We start from the raw sequence: 6272 nt of genomic DNA on the forward strand, positions 1-6272 counted from the left end.
AAAAAATGCCATGTGTCACTTTCCCGTTGGTCCGTTTTTAAAATTTCATCCTTTAAACTTCAATTTTTCACCACTTAACATACCATAGTTATTCATACCAAAAATAAATAAATCCTATGATTTTGACAAGTTTTGGGTGGTGAAAATTACGATTTTTACCTCAAAATGATAAAATTACCGTTTTACCCTTATGTTCCAAAAATTACCGAAATTGAAATTTTTCACTTCCTATCATTAAATTATACTCCAAATAGTTAATCTTGGTCAGAATTTTCACTCCATGATCAAATTATTATCTTAGGTGGCAAAATGATGATTTTACCCTTGAACATCGAAATTTCTAATTTTTCCCCAAATGAACCCTCGAACTCCAAACAATCATTTTTAGTCATTCCTAGACTGTAAAATATTAAATTTCATCCTACGATTCCTATTTGAACTAGTTCGAGGTTAAATCAACTCAAGTGTACCGTTAGGTACAACATCGGGTTTCGTCTATTCTTAGGAACTTTCCTAGCGTAATAACATACTACTCAATGCATGTATATCATGACATGTGTTTATAGGGTCGGGTTTTACATATTCTTTATCATGTTTATTATGTTTTGCAAATTGTGCTTATTGTATTTCTATCTTCCTTTTTGATATAACAAAAAGAGGGTGAGATATTGAGAAAATTTGCATTTTTAAAAAGAATATCTTCAATTAAGTTTTTGCAACTATCTATATATGGATACTTGATTGCATTGAAAATATTAAACTCCACTATCTCCTTTCCAACTTTAAAAGTTATCTTACCTTAGCATCAATGACTGCACTAGTAGTAGCCAAGAATGGTTGTCCCATGATTAAAGGAATTTCCATATCTTTTTCCATCTCTAGCATAATGAAGTCCACTGAAATGTAAAGATGCCCAACTTTAACCAACACATCTTCAATAATTCCCATAGGCTACTTGATTGTTCTGTCGGCTAATTGCAAAGAAACTGTAGTAGGTTGTATCTCATCAAGTTCAATTTTCTCAATAATTGACAAAGGCATAATTGAAACACCAGCATCTAAATCACACAAAGCTTTAGAAAATTTAAATTTGCCAATAGTACAAGGTATAGAAAAACTCTCTGGATCCTTCGGCTTTGGTGGAAGCTTATTTTGAAGTATAACACTGCACGCCTTAGTAAGTGCAACCATTTCAAAGTCTTCCAGCTTTCTCTTCTTGGATAGGATGCCTTCCAAAAACTTAACCTAGCTTGGCATGTTTTCCAAAGTTTCAACAAAAGGAATATTTATGTGAAGCTTCTTGAAGAAATTGAGAAATTTCTCAAACTGTTTATCCAGCTTTTGGTTTTTCAACCTTTGTGGGAATGGTGGTGGAGGATAATTTGCTTGAGACTTCACTTGATTTTTAGCTTTTCCATTATCTTTCTTTTCCGTTTCAACTTCTTTCTCAATAATTAGCTCTTCCTCATCTACATGTTTTTTTGAAGATTCAATTGATTTTTCACTCACCCCTCTAACTTCGTTTCCATTTCTAGGGGTAATTGCATTGCATTGTTTCATACCTTAAGGATTGATTTATGTGTCATTTGGTAAGGCACCTTGGGGTCTACTGTTGATGGAATTTTCAAGCTATCCCATTTGGGTTTTAAGATTTCTCAAGGAGGCTCCATAGCTTTGATTTATAGTATCATTATTTGATATATATTGCAATAGGGGTTCTTCCACTTAGGACTTCTTTTCAAGATTTGGTGGTCTAGCTTGTTGTTGAAAACTAGGAGGCATGATTGGTTTTTGATTTGAAGGCCTTAGGTTGTTATTCCATGAAAATTTTAGGTGATTTCTCCAACCAAGATTATATGTATTGGAATATGGATTATTTTACTGCTTGTAAAAGTTCCCCACATATTGGACTGATTCATAATTGTATGGACATTGATCACTTGAATGGCCATCTCTACACATGTCACAGACTACAAATGAATTTTGAATCGCATGAACTCCTAGTGTGTCAAACTTCTTGGATAATGTAGCCACTTGTACAGCTATTTGTGCAGTTAAGGTGTTAAGTGCATCAATTTCATAGGCTCCAACAACTTTTCTTGGACTAGACCTTTCTGAAGGCCATTGGTAATTATTTAAAGCCATCTCTTCTAAAAGATTATAAGCAACTGCAGCATTCTTACCCATAATGACTCACTAGCAACAGATCAATTGTGGTTTTTTTTGGACCAACCAGCCTATTGTAGAATGTTTGAACTTGCAACCAATCAGGAATCCCATGATGTGGACATCTTCTAAGTAGTTCCTTAAATCTTTCCCAAGTTTCATACAATGATTCACCTTTAACTTGTTTGAATAAGGTTATATTGTTCCTCATATTTGTAGTCTTGGCGGGCAAAAAGAATTTTAAAATAAACTTTTGTGCCAAGTCCTCCCATGTAGTAATAAATTGATTGGGCAGTGAATTGAGCCAGCTCTTTGCTTTATCCCTCAAAGGAAACAGAAACAGTCTCAGTCTAAAAGCATTATTAGTTACTTAATTATATTTGAAAAGATCGCAAATTTTCAGGAAATTCACCAAATGAGAATTAAGATGATTACTGGGTAACCCATCAAACTAGACTGAAGATTGAAACATTTGAATGTAAGTTGGCTTAATTTCAAAATTATTTTCATTGATGGAAGGTCTTCTAATGCTTTGGTGTAAACCTTGTAAAAGAGGAACAGTATAATCCCGTAGTGCTTTATTTTCTTCAGGAACTAGATTAATGGCATTGTTGCCATTGTTGTTGTTATCCTTAGCCATTGTCTTATTTAAAGTTACAACTTGCAAATTCTCCCTTTGATGTCTTTTAAAAGTTCTTTCTATCTCAAGGTCAAAATGAACAAGATTCAAGTTGTTTCTTTTTTGCATACATTGACCAAAGATATATACGAACAAACAAAAATTACTATTAAAACAAGAAAAATAAAATTTGAAGTAAGACTAAATTGCTTGGTATTAATATTAGTAAAACTTCTAGAAACAATTCTCTGACAATAGTTTTAAAAACTTGTCAGTTAAAATTCTACTATGCAAATATATATATCGAATAAATAGTATATAAGTAAGCAGAGTATCGATCCCACAAAGAATTGATCTAGAAAATTACTAAGTACAAAAATTAAAACAACTTTGTTTTATTCAAATAATTAAAATCTGAATTCTAATTAAACTAAAAATTACTCAACTAAAACTAGTTTAATTAAAAATTACAGCAACAAGATAATTGGGTAAGCAAATTTAAAAAGGCCTAGGATTACAATATCCCTCCCATTTCACCTAAATCTTACCTCTTTTCCTAAACTTATTTCAATGGTTGAATTGCTAACCTAGAGTCCCCAATTATTTATAAAGGTCTCCTGACTCGTCTTATAAAAATAACTATTTTAACTAAAACACTAAACCCTATGTAAATTGAAATTAAAACAGATACATTAAGTTCAAGCTCTAATTCTAACTACATATGGCATATAGGTATATCCTTATACTATGCACAAATCAATTAATATGATCATAGGCTATCCTAATTTTAGTTTACACTAAACTGCCTTTTCCAAGTTTGTTTAGGTTCCTAGATCAATTTAATTGGTGATCAAACAATTAAAAGCTTTAAGAACAAACTGGAATAAACAATTTTAATCCCATTAAAGATAAGCAAGAAAGAGATTAAAAATTTAAACTACATGTGAGTTTAATTACAATCCTAGAAAATAGTTTAGCTATGCATAATTGCAAAAACAAATAATATTATATAAATTTCAACCATTGAGATTAACAAGAAAAATAAAAGCTAAGGAAGAAAACAAAACAATTAATTGTAGCCTTCCTTTTCGAGTTTTTACCTCAACTTTCAGCTTCTTGAATCTCTAAATGTTGTCTCTTTGATTTCTCTTAAAACATCTTATTTATACTATCAATCTTAACCTAAAATTCCCTAAGTTAACTTATTGACTCTAACTTTTGGGCTTAAAAGTGTAATAAGGCCCAAACATCAAATATCATCTTCAAAATTTCCATTCACGCTACATTACGCCTCATCATTTTCCAACGCAATGTTCTCTATCTTTAAAGTAGAAATGGGAAAAGTAGTCTGCATAAAAGTTGTATCTCTATTTCCTAGCTTTCCAATGGCACAAGAATCGCATCATGTGGACATCTGGAGTGTGAGTTATGGTCAAAACACTGACACATGTGCAAGTAGAATTCTAGATCTTTCAAACACTTTACTTTCCAAAATTAAGCTATATTCCCTTAAATCCTACAAAAGTATAAAAACTAATAAATAATAGCCAAATTAAAGTAAATAAACATAAAATTAAAATAACTCACTGAAAATAAATGAATTATAAAAATAACTAAAAATAACTAAATTATAATTAAAAATTAAAGACTTAGCTAATATTTAATAACAAAATTGGACTAAAATAATTCTATAAAATAGAATTATCAATGTCAATCTTATTTCTAAATACCCATTTTGTGCCTGCAATGGAATAATCATTGGGTTTAAGTACTAAGTCCCATAACCCATTTCTCTCAAATTGATTCAATTCCTCTTGCATTGCTAAAATCCAATATTCATCATTTAGTGCATCATCAATATATTTAGGTTCAATTTGAGAAATGAAAGCAACATACTCATAAGCATGTTTGGCTCTTTCTCTAATGCTTACCTTTTGAGTAAGATCACCAATGATCTTACTTTCATCTACTTCTTTCCTTACCATTAGGTAACTATGCTTTTTTTGTTTAAAAATTTGTTCAATTTGCTACTCTTCTTATTGGGATGCCTCATCAATGTCTTTGGATCCTTCATAGTTGAGATCAAGCTCTTCAATTTGTTCTTAAAGGATAACAACATCATCAAAGTTTTGCTTTCTAGGATGGTTAGAATCATCAAATAACACATGGATTGATTCTTGAACTGTTAATGTCCTTTCGTTAAATATTCTATAAGCTTTGGAAGTTAAAGAATATCCAAGAAAAATTCCCTCATCACGCTTGGCATCAAACTTTCCTAAGTTGTCATTCCCATTGTTCAACACATAACATTTATGAAATACCCCATACTTTGATATGGTGATAAATAAAGTTGATCGAATGCAAATTGAGGTCAATTAAAATGTTTAAAAGTGATAAAAGACGAAATGAGTAGTTTAGGATAAAATATTCCGCAAGTGAGAAAATAACAATAAAATAATAATAATTTTATCGGAGGAAAATTTGTGAGATAAAAGGCGATTCGGAAGTCAAGTGAGGTATAATAAGGTATTTTGGGTACCAAGGAGACAAGATAAAATTTTTAGAATAAAATAATATTTTATTAATGAAAGAATATTAAAATATTAATATTTAGCCGGATATCGAAATCAATCATGAAGAAGGATCATATGGTTGATCTAAGTGGGGGAGAAGATGACAAGCTCGACTTTATAAAAATATTTGTCATGACATACATGTGATGGATAGCATGTTTGTATGCTAGGAGAGTTCTGAAAAATTTACAACAGTCGGTATTGTACCTAGACGTACAACAAAGTTGATTTAAGTCTCGAACTAGATCAAATAGAGAATTTATGATGAAATTAAGAATTTTAAAGTCCCATAATGGTTTAATATGGTGATTCGGAGTTCGAGGATCAATTTGGAGTCAAACCAAAATTTTCGCTATCTAGGGACAAAATGAGAATTTTTAGAAAAGATTTTTTTGGCCCCATTTGACTTATTGGAGTATAATTTGACTTATTGGAGTAAGATTTGAGGTTTAGAAGTGAAAAATTTTAATTTCGGTATAATTTGGAGCATAAGGGTAAAATGGTAATTTTATCATCCCAGGGGCAAAATAGTAATTTTTCATCACCAGGACATTTTTCCAGCACATGGTCATACCTTAGCCTCATTTTGACCATTTACTAATTGTGTGGTGGAGATAAAAAGGATTAAAATTTTTAAAGTTTTAAAAACGGGCCAATGACATGATGCCATGTGTCATGCCTTTATTAATTCATTATTTTCCTTTTTAAAAGGCACAGAAATCAGCTCATCTTCCACCCCATGGCTGGCCAAACCAGCAAGAAGAGAGAGAAAACAAAAACAAAACCCTAGAGAGAGAAAATCAAAGAAAAAGTGTGAATTTTCAAGGAAATTAAGTGAAAAAGGTGAGATTTTTTCTATTAAGCTTGAGCTTTCTTATTCCCAAGCATTTCTCCTTATTTTTCATGATTAAATT

The sequence above is a fragment of the Theobroma cacao genome, chromosome 2, assembly GCF_000208745.1.
Source record: "Theobroma cacao cultivar B97-61/B2 chromosome 2, Criollo_cocoa_genome_V2, whole genome shotgun sequence".
Taxonomy (NCBI): domain Eukaryota; kingdom Viridiplantae; phylum Streptophyta; class Magnoliopsida; order Malvales; family Malvaceae; genus Theobroma; species Theobroma cacao.